Genomic DNA, 15468 nt, shown 5'->3' with positions numbered 1-15468 from the left:
AACTCTATAAAATGGAATTTTTATAGCAATAGTTACATCAAAAGGATTGCATTTCAATGCTGATTTTGAATATATAATTTTCCTTAACTTTCGACTTACCCATCAAAAGTTAAGAGCCCGAGAAAATTTGCCTTATTTGAGAAAATAGGGGAAAAACCCCTTAAAAGTCATAGAAAATCACACCATCAGATACAGCGTATCAGAGAACCCTACAGTAGCAGTTTCAAGCTCATATCTACAAAAATGTGGAATTTTGCATTTTTTTTTGCCACAAGACGGATCACGTATGCGTGTTTTTTTTTGTTTTTTTTCCCAGAGGTTATCTTATCGACCCAGTGGTCCTAAAATGTCGTGTGAGGGCTCATTCTAACGGAAATCAAAAGTTTTAGTGCCCTTTTTAAGTGAAAAAAAAAATCCTAAAAGATGGACTCGAGCTCGAAGGTCTTAGTAGAAAAAAAGTTGTACGAGGAAAGTGGCATTCCAAGATGGTAGTATCTTTTGATTTCTCAAGTGCAGAAGATCGATGCCTTATGGAATAATATTGTGCATGGATTTGAGTTAGTTTTTTTTTTAAGTACCTTTATAGTTCCTTTAGAGTACTAAATAGTACCTTTGTGGTACCAAATGGCTTCTTTTTAGTTTTTAATGCCATTTTCACTTGATTTTATAAAAAGGGTTCCAACTTTGCCCCTCCATCCCCCTCAAGTTTGGATTTTGACGAAATCACGAAACTGTAGAAAAGCAAAGGAAATGATAAACAAATTCTATAAGATGAAACTCGATCTAGAAGGACTTAGTTGAAACAAAGTAATACGAGGGAAGTTGTATTCCAAGACGGTAGCATCTTTTGATTTTTCAAGTGCAATGCTTAAAGGAATAATATTTTGTATGGATTTGAGTTAGTTTTGTTTTTATTTCTTGAGCAATGATTTGTCCTTTACTTTTTAGCCTAAATAAATTACGTGGCTATGCTGCAAGGATACTAATAGTTACTTTCTATGACGAAACAAAAGAGGACTAAATGTAGCTTGGATTTGGCTCGCTTTTACACCATCTCCAGTTCCTTCTCGTTTCCTTCTAATCTGGTAAAAGCCCATTGACCCCTCACCAAGTCTTCTCCCTCTGGAGAAAATAGATTTCTGTAAAATTTAGGACGGTTTTACAGGAATGCCTGCTAATGAAACAAGGGTGAATCCTGACCACACCAATTCCTTGTACCAAAATATGTTATAGAATGCATTTTAGTCATCAGCTAAATGAATTGATTCTTCATTGAAAGGTTCTAATATATATATATATATATATATATATATATATATATATATATATATATATATATATATATATATATATATATATATATATATATATATATATATATATATATATATATATATATATATATGTTTATATATATAGACCAATGAATTTTAGTCATCAGCTAAATGAATTCATTCTTCATTGAAAGGTTCTAATATTAATATATAATATATATACATATATATATATATATATATATATATATATATATATATATATATATATATATATATATATATATATATATATATATATATATATATATATATATATATATATATGTATATATTTATATATATATATGTATATGTTTATATATATATATATATATATATATATATAGACCAATGAATCATTAGTTAGCCTGCTAGAATGCTATACTTCAGACTCCCCAAATGTATCAACGAAGATAAATCTTTGAGGTGGTAATCACAGGGATTTTGTTTTATATTTGCACTTAGGCTCCAGGCTTTTCCTTCCTCACAGACCGTTTTCTTGGTCTCCCTTCACATGGAGAATTGCCTGTAGATTCTCTTTTCCCTTCACACAGACCATTTGTCTCTTGAGCATTGGAGCATTGAGTTACCCTGTTCTCATGGATTTCAATAGCATGCAAGTATCCTTTGAGCTGTTTCTCAATGATCGCATCATATATTTCTGAAACCATGGTCTCTGTCGGAAACATGGCAGTACTAGCCGATGGAGCTGACCCGGTCGATTTCAGTTTTTCGGCTATTTTCTTTTCAATTGTCTCTGATAAAGTTTTCTTTGTAGCGAGCAAGTCCTGTTCGGTAACATTAAAAAGATTTGGCAATTCTGCTGCACAATCAGCGGCAGTATTTGAACCCTTCAGATATGGTTTATAAACATCCGGATAATCACGTAATTCATCAAATGCAGCATCTACTCCTCTGGTTTTCTTGGCTTAAGCTTCTGTTACATTATCTTTATAACTGACAAGCTGCTCAGAAGTAACTAATTGGCGATCATATTTTTTTTCCGTAGCAGAAAACCTGATACTTTTTAGCCCTTTCGAAGCGGAGAAAGACTCCAGAATCCGAACTGGCCATAATGGGTAGCCTGCAAACCTAGCTAGAAAGAGATCCCCTGGTTTGGCGTTGACCGGAACATTCGGACTCATTTTGAAACTGGGATGAATAACCACTGAATAAACCACAAAAAATATGAGATGAAGAGAGTCGAGCCTCACTAGTGCATCCGAGTGGATATCAGTCCAACCTTTGTGAGGTCAGCTCACCTTCAAATCTGCACGGCACTCAATAGTGTACTTCACGCGCAGTTCCTAATCAAATAGTCCAAAAAAGATAAATCTTTTTCACTAACAAAAACTTGGCAAAAAGCCGCACAGGTTAAATCTTCTCACAGATCAAGAAGGTCGTTACAAGCATTGACATCCGTTTGCATTGATTGCAAGAAATTAGTAACTCTAATTAACATGAGACAAAGACTTGCACGCAAGGGGGACGACCCTCCAGCTTCAAACAGCGCCAGATATTATCGAAATTAGGTTTACAGCAGGCTAATCCAAACAATGTCCGGTATGACAAGAACAAATTATAACACTGGTTAAACGAGTTTAGGTGTCTTCACTATGAATGGTGGAAGTCAGCTTTTGTGTCCATACTTGAAGCAAATTTAATAATGTCTTAATATAATTAAATAAATAAAACTAGTTTTTTTAAATGAAAGTAAGGAGCGACATTAAAACTTAAAACGAACAGAAATTACTCCGTATATGAAAGGGGCTTTTCCTCCTCAACGCCCCGGTCTTTACGCTAAAGTTTGACTCTTTCTCTTAACTCTACTTCTTAAAACAGTAAAAAATTTTAGCGTAAAGAGAGGAGCGTTGAGGAGGAAAAACCCCTTTCATATACGGAGTAATTTCTGTTCATTTTAAGTTTTAATGTTGCTCCTTTCTTTCATTTAAAAAAACTTATTTTTTTATTGAATTTCTGGACGTTTTTGAATTAATGCATGTTTTGATCTTGGCTCTCCACACATAAATAATTAAAACGAAATTTGCATATTTTTTTTTTTTTTTGGCTAAATGGCTTTCTCATAGTTTTAATCCGAAGATTTTGAGAAAAAAGGAGAGAGGGAAGAAGCCTAGTTGTCCTCCAATTTTTTGATTACTTAAAAAGACAACTAGAACTTTTAATTTTTTTTACGAATATTTTCATTAGTAAAAAATAGACGTAATTTACGAATTACCTTACATAACGAACTTCTATATTCATATGTTTTTATTGCGTAATTGAGGGAGTTCATCCCTCGTCGATATCTCACTCTTTACACTAAAGCTTAAATTCTGTCTTAATTCCTTAAAAATGACCTTTGAATCCCGAAGGCCGTAGAATAAATAGTTGAAATTACTAAAAATACTTTAGCGTAAAGAGCGAGGTATTACGAGGAAGTAAACCCATCATATGCGCAATTATTTCTGCTCCTTTTAAGTTGTTACGCTGCTCCTCACTTTCAGTAGAAAAAACTTTTCAATAATATTTTTTTTATTTTTTTAAATAATGCTAAAAAATCCTGCGCCCCCTTCATTGAAAGTTTCTTCCCCCATGAGAAGTTTTTCCATGGAAATATCCTCCCACGTACCCCCCACCCCACCCCACCTCAACTCTCCCTCCCAAACCAAAAAAATCCCCCTGAAAACGTCTGTACACTTCCCAGTAACCATTACTATATATAAACAGAGGTGAAAGTTTGTAACTTGCAACTCCTCCCACGGGGACTGCGGGGGAGTAAGTTGTCCCCAAAGACATAGTTATTAGTTTTTTCGACTATGGTGAATAAAATGGCTATCTCAGAGTTTTGATCCGATTACTTTGGGGAAAAATGAGCGTGGGAGGGGGCCTAGGTGCCCTCCATTTTTTTTGGTCACTTAAAAAGGGCACTAGAACTTGTAATTTCAGTTAAAATGATCCATCTCGCAACATTCTAGGATCACTGGGTCGATAACCCCTGGAAAAAAAAAATAAATAAACACGCATCCGTGATTTGTCTTCTGGCAAAAATTGCGAAATTCCACATTTTTGTAGATAGGAGCTTGAAACTTCTGCTATTGGGTTCTCTGATATGCTGAATCTGATGGTTTGATTTTCGTTAAGATTGTATGATTTTGAGGGGGTGTTTTCACCTATTTTCTAAAATGAGGCGAATTTTCTCAGGCTCATAACTTTTGATAGGTAAGACTAATCTTGATGAAAATTATATTTTTAAAACCAGCATTCAAATGCGATTTCTTTGATGTAACTATTGGTATCAAAATTGCATTTTTTAGAGTTTCGGTTACTGTTGAGCCGGGTCGCTCCTTATTACAGTTCGCTACCATGTTTATTTTTTCATTGTTTTTTTATAGTAATGCTAGAAAATCCTGCCCTTTTCTTTGAATTTCTCTTACCCCATGACATATTTCTCCAAGGAAAGATCCTCCCACATAGCCCCCTACCCTCAATCTCAGCCCCCAAACCAAAAAAAAATCCCCCTGAAAACGTATGTACACTTCTCAATAACCATTACTGTATGTAAACAATGGTCAAAGTTTGTAACTTGCAGCCCCTCCCCCTGGGACTGTGGGGGTGTAAGTCATCCCCAAAGACATAATTTTATGGTTTTCGACTATTTGGAACAAAATGGCTATCTCAAAATTTTTATCTGTTGACTTTGGGAAAAAAATGAGCGTGGGAGGGGGCCTAGGTGCCCTCCAATTTTTTTGGTCACTTAAAAAGGTCACTAGAACTTTTCATTTCCGTTAGAATGAGCCCTCTTGAGACATTGTAGGACCACTTGGTCGATACGATGACCCCTGGGGAAAAGAAAAAAAAAACAAAAACAAATAAACACGCACCCGTGATCTGTCTTCTGGCAAAAAATACGAAATTCCACATTTTTGTAGATAGGAGTTTGAAAATTGTTTTGTTGGGTTCTCTGATACGCCGAATACGATGGTGTGATTTTCGTTAAGATTTTATGACTTTTAGGGGGTGTTTCCCCCTATTTTCCAAAATAAGGCAAATTTTCTCAGGCTCTTAACTTTTGATGACCAAGACCAAATTTGATGAAACTTATATATTTAAAATCAGCATAAAAATTCGATTCTTTTGATGTATCTTTTAGCATCAAAATTCAATTTTTTAGAGTTTTGTTTACTATTGAGCCGGGTCGCTCCTTACTACAGTTCGTTACCACGAATTGCTTGACCTGCATTGTTACCATGTAGCATATATGGAAACCAGGGGCTATAATTAAGGGAAGGGAATTTTCTCTACAAGATGTTTTTCCTGCATTCCCCCTCTTACATTAAAAAAATCTTTTCGTGGTATAATCATTGAAAAAGGGCTTGATTTTTCTTTGTATTTTTGTTAAAGAAATTAAAAAGACACCAAGATTCCCCTCCGTGGACCCTGAAGAATACTTTTTCGCCCCCTCCCCCTCCAGCTTGGGCTGTGTTTAGAAATCATGGAGGGATAAAAAAAATTAAAACCCATCGGAAACTTGTTTAAATGCCTTGCGTTACGTTTTAACGAGTCGGACAAAAAAAAATCGGGGATTAGCTCACTAGATCCGGCCTTGCCCCTTGATTTCCATGAATTGACGCTTTTGATCAATACCAGTGGTGTCAATTGGTGGATTGTAAATTTTTATTGTAAATGAGGGTGTTTTATTTTTGTAAAAGAAAGTGAAAACACAAGAGAATTGTCCTCTCTGATTTCGAAAAGTACTTTTCTCTGTACCCCACCCTCTTAATTACCGTGAATTAACGTCATTTGTCAATAGTGGTTCCGATCATTGTCAGTTAAAGGGCTAAGAGAATATATCTCTGATTTAAGGTGTTATCTTTTCTGATAACATAAAATCTAAAGACCAAGTGATAAGTTGATTGAAAGTTATTTGAGCATTGCAACTGAAACTAATTTAGCGACAAACTTTGTTAGCCTACTCGTATGCTTATAATGTCTTCGACAATCCTTGTTGAATTATTGCTTCTCGGCCTTTTGGCTAAAATCAAATTGCAGTATCTGCTCTTATAGACTAATACCTGATACGGCCCTTACATGGGGCCCAGAATACTAAACTGATTTTTGAAAACCGGAGGGATGTCGGGCTTGTCCGCGTCCTTCATGCGCTGGACCGGTATTGCAGTACCTCAGGGATCGGCTCACCCCTTTCGAGGGGAAAGCAAAGTCCATGAGCCCTAATCAATTATACGTATAATACGTTATTCAAATTTAAGAGAGACTCCGGCTATAGTTACTTAGTCCTTGAATATATTGGAAATCATTTTTTTCCACATGCAAAAAAAAGAAGAAACTCTGTATATAATTTACAAAAATTAATGGTGAAAAAGCCAATGAGTAGTCGCCATAATTGATTTAAAGTGTCCAAGCTGGATCCAAGACCCGTGCATCTTTATCGAAAATAGTTAGTAAACATAAAGTGCTGAAATTTAAATTGAACTAACATTCAATTAAAATTGCTGAAGTGATTGTTTTTGGCCTTAGACGGCTTGGTTCCGAGGTGAGTTGTTGATAGTAGTAATGACTAATGGTTGTTAGAAGAGAAAATAATTGGCATAGTCAGTAGAACGGTCACTGGGTTCTCAGAAATTAAAGTTTCGACTTTTCAGTCAAATTGATAACAGAGTGAGAAACTCCTGATTTTCTTTTCTCAAAAAGGTAAACTTGCATTTAAACGATTAAGACGCTTGCATATGAAAATGAAATGGGGCATTCCTATTTTCAAAAATAATTTAGAGATCTGATTCACTGCTGTGAAAAAGTTTTGTAAAGCTGCATCTGTTTAATAAATAAGAGTTTCTGAGTGGCATTCAAAGCAACCGGATTTATGTCGAAAGATTTTGAACAAATAATACTTACCTGGCTGGGGAGCTACCTTGATAATGAAGGAAGCGCTCCCAGGGTGAACTGAGGCCTTTCCATTGCACTTCGGATTGGCTGACCCATATGATTACCCCAAATGGTGTTAACTCAACAGCATAATTGTTGGTAGTGGGGGATTGCGTTCGCACGGACCCCTGTCCACATATTGAAAAGGTTTTTTCCTATTAGGCCCACTTTTTATGTTGCATATTTGTGAGTTGAAAGAAGAAAGTATACAATTTGAGGCTGTTAACACTAAGTAAACTTGATCATTGGGCCCTATTGAAGAAATAATTTCCTGATAAGCTGAAATGTTTGAAATATTACGGAGAGAGTTGAGCGTATACTTTAGAGAAAATGGTTTCGGAATTTTCTCCAGAACATCTCTTTGTTTTTCTTAGTCTTGTGTTAAAGCAAATGATGGCATCAATGACCAGTCGCCATAATTAAATTAAATTGCCTAAACTGATTGAATTCCTGATGTATTTTGTTTTTGAAAATACTCTGTAATTCAGTATCAAATACTGATTTTTAAATTGAACTAGGAATCGAATCAAATCGCTGAAATTTAAATTAAGTCACAGATACTAGTCTTAAAAAGCGAAATGCCCTTGTTCACCACACATTTCGTCAAGTCAAATGTATTGGCAACATATCAACCTAAGAAATACTTCTCTATTGCTAAACTTCTTGGAATATTTTAATAGGGGGACCTTTGGCTACAGCCATTGATCGACCTCTCAGATACATCGCAACTATTTTTGGACCTCATTACTGAATATTTTTATCATTTTCTGCGGATGTAGTTTTAGTACCATGTCAATAAAGTTGCCCATGAATTGCTGCTTATTGAATATGTTTTCTCATCATATGATTTTATGGCCCGTATTTACTTGATTGAACATTGAATTTCCTATTGCTTTCGAGCCTTGTTAAAACAAGAGCTAAGAGTTCATATGGCACTTGTGACGAGGGGAGAAGAGCTAAGAGCCAAGAGATTATATGGTATGTGCTCTAACAAAATTCTATGAATCAATAGATTGATTTAAAAAGGAAAATAAGAGGCTTAATGCCGGTCAAGATTTAAAATAAGAGCTCTGAGTCACAAAGTCCTTCTAAATATCAAAATTCATTAAGATCCGATCACCCACTCGTAAGCTATAAATACCTAATTTTTCCTCTCTCTTTTGCCCCCCAGATGGTTGAATCTGGGAAAACAAGTTTATCAAGTCAAATTGTGCAGCTCCCTGACACGCCTACCAATTTTCATCGCCCTAGCACGTCCAGAAGCACCGAACTCGCCAAATCACTGAACCCCTCCTCCCAACTCCCCCAAAGAGAGCGAATCCAGTACGATTCTGTCAATCACGTATCAAGGACATTTGTTTATTCTATCCACCAAGCTTCATCCCGATTCCTCCACTCCAAGTGTTTTTCCAAGATTTCCCCCTCCAACTCCCCCAATGTCAAAAGATCTGGTCGGGATTTGAAATAAGAGCTCTGAGACATGAATTCCTTCTAAAAATCAAATTTCATTACGATCCGATCATCTATTCGTAAGATAAAAATACCCCAATTTTCATGTTTTCCAAGAATTCCGGTTTCCCCCTCCAACTCCTCCGAATGTCACAGGATCTGGTCGGAATTTGAAATTAGAACTTTAAAGCACAAGATCCTTCTAAATATCAAATTTCATTAAGATCTGGTCACCCTTTCGTAAGTTACAAATACCTCAATTTTCAAAATCCCCCCCCCCCCCAATTCCACTAAAGAGAGCAGATCCAGTCCAGTTATGTCAGTCAAGTATCTTTGACAGGTTTCTATTATTCCCATCCAGTTTCATCCTGATCTCACCGCTTTAAGTATTTTCTAAGATTTCCAGTCCCCCCCCCAATTACGCTTGATCCGGTTGAGATTTAAAATGAGATATCTGAGTTACGAGGTTCTTCTAAATATGAAGTTTCTTGAAGATCTGATCACTCCTTCGTAAGTTAAAAATACGTCATTTTTTCTTATTTTTCAGAATTACCCCCCGTCCCCAATTGAGCGGATCCGTTCCAATTATGTAAATCACGTATGCAAGACTTCTGCTTATTTTTCCAACCAAGTTTCATCCCAATCCCTCCAATCTAAGCGTTTTCCATCATTTTAGGTTTCCCCAACCCAAACTTCCCCCAATGTCACTAGATCCGGTCAGGATTTAAAATAAGAGCTTTGAGACACGATATCCTTCTAAAAATCAAATTTCATGGAGATACAATCACCCGTTCGTAAGTTAAAAATACCTCATTTTTTCTAATTTTTCAGAATTAACCCCCCCCCCCAACTACCCCAAAGAGAGTGAATCCGTTCTGGTTATGTCAATCATGTATCTAGGACTCGTGTTTTTTCCCACCAAGTTTCATCCCGATCCCTCCACTCTAAGTGTTTTCCAAGTTTTAGGTTTCCCCCTCCCTACTCTCCCCCAATGTCACCAGATCCGGTTGGGTTTAAAATAAGAGCTCTGAGCCACAATATCCTTCTAAATATCAAATTCCATTGAGATCCGATCGCCCGTTCGTAAGTTAAAAATACCTATTTTTTTTATTTTTCAGAAATCCCCCCCCAGCTACCCCAAAGAGAGCGGATCCGTTCCGTTTATGTCAATCGTCTATCTAGGACTTTTTTCCCACCATGTGTCATCCCGATCCCTCCACTCTAAGTGTTTTCAAAGTTTTAGGTTTCCCCCTCCCAAATCCCCGCCCCCGTTACCAGATCCGGTCGGGATTTAAAATAAGAGCTCTAAGACACGATATCCTTCTAAACATCAAATTTCATTGAGATCCGATCACCCGTTCGTAAGTTGAAAATACCAAATTTTTTCTAATTTTTAAGAATTATTCCCCCCCCCCAACTACCCCAAAGAGAGCGGATCAGTTCCGATTATGTCAATCATGTATCTGGGACTTGCGCTTATTTTTTCCATCAAGTTTCATCCCGATCCCTCCACTCTAAGTGTTTTCCAAGATTATAGGTTTCCCCCCTCCAACTCCCCCCAATGTCATCAGATCCGGATTTAAAATAAGAGCTCTGAGACACAATATCATTCCAAACATCAAATTTCATTAAGATCCAACCACCCGCTCATAAGTTAAAAATACTTCATTTTTTCTATTTCTTCCGAATTAACCGGCCCCCACTCCCCCCCCCAGACGGTCAAGTCGGGAAGACCACTATTTCTAATTTAATCTAGTCCGGTCCCTGATACGCTTGCCAAATTTCATCGTCCTAGCTTACCTGGAAGTGCCTAAAGTAGCAAAACCGGGACTTTAGGTTTCCCCCCTCCGACGCCCCCCAATGTCATCAGATCCGGTCGGGATTCAAAATAAGAGCTCTGAGACACAATATCATTCCAAACATCAAATTTCATTAAGATCCAATCACCCGCTCATAAGTTAAAAATACTTCATTTTTTCTAGTTTTTGCGAATTAACCGCCCCCCCCCAGATGGTCAAATCGGGAAAACGACTATTTCAAATTTAATCTGGTCCGGTCCCTGATACGCTTGCCAAATTTCATTGTCCTAGCTTACCTGGAAGTGCCTGAAGTAGCAAAACCAGGACCGACAGACAGACCGACAGACAGACAGACCGACAGAATTGGCGATTGCTATATGTCACTTGGTTAATACCAAGTGCTGTAAAAAAAAAACCATGAGGATTTACTAGGATTTATTGTTATATACCCAAGTCGGAAGTTAAGCGTACACTTTATAGAAAATGGTTCGAAATTTTTCTCCAGAATATCTCTTAAATAAACACATTTGTTTTTCTTAGTCTTGTGTTAAATTAAATATACAAATAAAGCTTAAAATAAAAAAAAATTGCTATTGTAGTATAATAAAATTCAAAAGAACAGAAATAAAATAAACAATCAATGCAAACAAACACACACTGGGCTGCCAAATTGACACAATTTGATGTTGTGTGACACAATAACACATTCAGTCGTGATGATGATACAATCGACAAAAATGACACATTTTTCAATAAAAAATGACACAATCGACAAAAAAGACACATTTTCAAAAAAAAGACACATTTTTGTCATCCAAGTCTTGTTTTTTAAATGGTAATAAAAGAAAATTAAAATTTCTATTTTCTACCTCCATAAAAGCTACAAATTAATGGAAGGGAATAGCGCTACCTAACGGTGGCAGTAGTACACAAACAGTGTGGAATACAGGACAGATCCATCACCATATTTAAAATTTAAACCACGCGAAGAAAACAGCGAAAGGCAGAAATTTCAAATCAAAATGCACGCTGAATATCTGAGCTTAATTGGCTTCTTGATTGAGTATTTGATATAGCCAACTGGTACTTTCTTAGTAATAAAAAGTAAGCAGCATGCAGTTTACAAAAGCTGTATGCATAAGCAGCAACTCCCAACTTTAGGAGTACAGGAGGGGTATCCCATCTCGGATAAGATTATAAATTTCCAGAGATGTCTTTCTTTCAGAATAATCCATCTGGCTTAAAAAGGCACCAACAAATATGACAAAAAAATACTAGATTGAAGCTGGTTGAATGGCTTACATATTGAGTAAATAAAAAGCTTAGCCAATAAAGCCGATTACGTATAGAGCCGATTACGACTAGGACGTCATCCAAAAAGTCTATTTTCAATTTACTGTCAGAATTGATTGTCCCTAAAATTTCTATAAATGTAAACTTGCCACGTTGGCCGCCCAAACGCAAATTCATTTAGTATAACATTAATTTAATCGAATGTTTCCATTTCTTTCGTGACGCCATAAAAAGGTCGTGATCTCAAGATAATAGGATAAGGTTAAGTTTACTCGTTTTACAACTGATTTGGAAAAGATTATATATTCAAAACTCTAAATAAAGATTTGACAATTAAATATGATACCACTTGTAGCAGAAATATATGACACATTTTATGACACATTATGGAATCTGAGATGACACAAAAAGCACATTTTCGGAAAAAATATGACACACTCCTAAAAAAAAAATTAGCAGCCCTGAACACACAATAGATGCTAATATGAATGAATTAATAAATATCAAATCGAGTGCAATTTAATCGGATATGCAAATCAAGCTTAAAACGAACAAAAGTTACTACAAACAAGAGTTCGGGTATCTCCTCCTTCTCTCAATATCAAAGGCTGAAGCCTATTGAGTCATTGGTCCTTTATTGAAAACTATATGCAGTGCTTCCATTGTCCCCGAATTTTCGGGGATTTCCCCGAAAATCGAGAAAATCCCCGAAAAGAAATGTCGTTCCCCGAATCCCCGAAAACTCCCCCGAAAATCTTTCGTTTCCCATGATCTACCCGAAATAGAGTTAGTGGAAGGCTCACTGTTCGCTCTACAATTTTAATATTGTTTTGCATCTTTATACTATGGTACGCTGGCGAACGTATGATATTGAAAAATATAAAACGGAATTGAGCTTATAGTTTGGAAATTCAAATCATCTAAGCATTGGAGAGTTCAAGATTAACCGGTAGGATATAATATCTTCTGCTTCAAGTTATAATTATCTCATGAGTATTGGTGATTCTTCGTATTTCCTTGATTGTTTTACCATACCTACACTTTTGACAAATGTGATTGCACCTGAATGCTTCAGTTTCAGTAGAAAACCAGTTTCAGTAGAAAACAATAGAAAACCAAGTGCCTCTGCGAAATTGGACTGTTTTCTGTGCCGACGCAACAAACTCAATAATGGGATGTCTACCTGGTCCCACCCAAAATTTCCACCCCCCCCTACTCTCAACCTCTATTTGGAATCCTCCCTAAAGGACAAAGTGCAACAATATATACGCAAGCACCAAATGTTTGGTGCTTTGGAAGAAAAAGGGAGGTATATTGTATATCAATACTATTGCAGAGTCCTTCAGGGTTATAAGTCCCAGGAATATGAACACACTCAAAAAGAATGCAGAGCTAAAGAGTCAGTCAGTCTGTTTGAGGTTCTCAGAGAAACACCAATCAGACCAGTGTCCATTGAAAACAATAGAAAGTCAAGTGCCTCTGCGAAATTGGACTGGTTTCTGTGCCGACGCAGCAAACTCAATAATGGGATGTCGTAATTCGGTAGCAAAGCTGATCAGTGACAATTATCCGTGGGTGGTAGTAGCCAAGTGTAGTTGCCACTCCATTCATCTTTGTGCTTCGTATGCCTGCAAGAAGCTTACCAAAACTCTGGAAGACTTATGTCGCCACGTATATAGTCATTTCTCTATGAGCGCTAAGCGAGTTGCAGCACTTGCAGTACTGCAGGACAGCCTAGTGGCTGTCCCTCCATGCATGTGTGCGAAGAATCCTTGAACAGTGGAGGGCATTGTCCCCCTATTTCACTAGTGCCAATTTTCATGATCCCACCCATGACAACGAACTTGACCTTAGTGATCTGAAAAATCCTTTTATTAAGGTTCTAATGATGTTTGTTGACTACGCTCTAGGCCTTGTGAACGACTTTAATGTATTGTTTCAATCGAAGTCACCAATTTTCTATAAGCTGAAGACGGAAATACTTAAGCTTGTTGCAACCTTGGCTATAAACTATATGGATGGAACCTACGTCAGAAACTGTACTGATCTTTTGGCTCTTGACGTAACAGACGAGAGCCATTATGTTGACGTTCAGAAGGTCTATCTCGGGTATACTGCAGAAGAGGAGTTGGCATCGTTGGTGTCGTCTAGTCCAGATATCTCACAGTTGGAGGTGAGGAAGGTCTACATAACAGTAAGAGACTTTTACTAGGAGGCCATTATCCAGATACAGAGACGCTTTACGTTTGAATGTGACTTTTAAGAGTTCACAAGTCTACTTGATCCTGTCAATGCTCGAAACGTGAACCCACCTAGCTTAGAAAATTTTCTAAGAAGTCGTGGGTTGCCTTCGTGGAAATAGGCTCTAATTGACAGGGAATGCCATGAACAGAGCACTGTTTCTTTGGCGGGTTTAGACATATGTACGATGAGGAGTATTGGAAGTTTATCTGTAAGCAGACATACCCATGTACAAAGCCGAGGTTTGAAAACCTAAAAAAAGGTTTTAGATTACTGATTTTAGTACTTATTACTAGATTACTGACTATAATACTAGATTACTAATGAGCTCTTGTCGCGTCCAAAAAGTAACCAGTTATTTTTTCCTATTGAATGTGTCTGGACTTCTAAATTAGCATAATGTCAAATGAGAAAGAAAGACTTGTGCATAATGCTTTACTAAATTATTTATCGCGAGCGCTCCAAGCAAATAAGACTGATGAAATTTGCGAAAAGGCAGTGGGATTTTATGACAAAGATACTATTATAAAAGCTAAGGATTCACTTTGGCACTATTCGAATACTTCGAGTCACAACGTTGCTCGCCAAAAGATTGCCGATAATGTGTTAGATATGCTGAAACTGATCCAGTTATGTGAGACTAACCGGATCAAATTGCCGAAATTCGTAATTTTTGATCCTACGGAGGTCCCAACTACGCCTGGTGAATTGAGTGCTATTGTTGCTCAAAAAGTGACAGAAATCTCCAATAATTTGAAGGACTTTATAGAAAGTGAGAAAAGAGCCCGTGCAGCTGAGAAACTTGCTACATCTATGAATCAATTAGTCTCCACCGGCCAAGCCTTCCTATGCAGTTATCCTCAAGAAGCCCCCCTTAGACCTTAAAAAGCCTGACTCCTGTAAAGCTTATCTGGAGCATGTTTGTGGAGAAGTTAGTGGGAATATAATCGAGCTTCGTCCCAGTAGAGAAGCCTGGAAAGTAGTCACAAAGAATAAAAGTGGTGCCGAATCTATTATGTCACGCATAACCGGGAATAACCCTGATGTCGAGCCTAAACTCCAATGCCCCTCCTTTTTCGGTATTATCCGTTATGTTCCTAAAGACCTGAATAAAAATAGCCTATGCGATCTGATTGTCAACTGTTTGAAAGCAACTCAAATCCGAAACACCCGTTCGTTTAAGCTTCTTTTTGAGCCTAAAGAGGACCTCGAGTCTTCTATTCGCTTTCCGCCAATCATAGGGTTCGAAAGACTCCCCATTAGTATATTTCAACGCTTGCCACCCCAATACTTTTCTTGCCAGTCATATGGTCATTTTGCGTCTGCGGGCTCAGGTACCCGAAAATGTTCCAGGTTTGGTGAGGCTGGCCACTCCACAACCAAAGATAATCCTTGTACCAAGGCACTTAAGTGTGCTCTTTACAATTCCT

General features: G+C 37.2%; 2 non-coding genes across 2 annotated transcripts; both read left to right on the top strand.

Annotated features, from left to right (window-relative positions):
* Nucleotides 1–6328: 6328 nt before the first annotated feature.
* Nucleotides 6329–6517, top strand: LOC136040433 (U2 spliceosomal RNA). The gene has a single exon (XR_010620723.1). It is a non-coding gene; the product is annotated as a U2 spliceosomal RNA (small nuclear RNA).
* A 701-nt stretch (nucleotides 6518–7218) lies between these two features.
* LOC136040494 (U1 spliceosomal RNA) lies at nucleotides 7219–7387 on the top strand. The gene has a single exon (XR_010620775.1). It is a non-coding gene; the product is annotated as a U1 spliceosomal RNA (small nuclear RNA).
* Nucleotides 7388–15468: the final 8081 nt, after the last annotated feature.

The sequence above is a fragment of the Artemia franciscana genome, chromosome 20 (genome assembly GCF_032884065.1).
Source record: "Artemia franciscana chromosome 20, ASM3288406v1, whole genome shotgun sequence".
NCBI classification, from domain to species: domain Eukaryota; kingdom Metazoa; phylum Arthropoda; class Branchiopoda; order Anostraca; family Artemiidae; genus Artemia; species Artemia franciscana.
The sequence above is the reverse complement of the archived record's forward strand: the minus strand, read 5'-3'. Positions and strand labels throughout refer to the sequence as shown.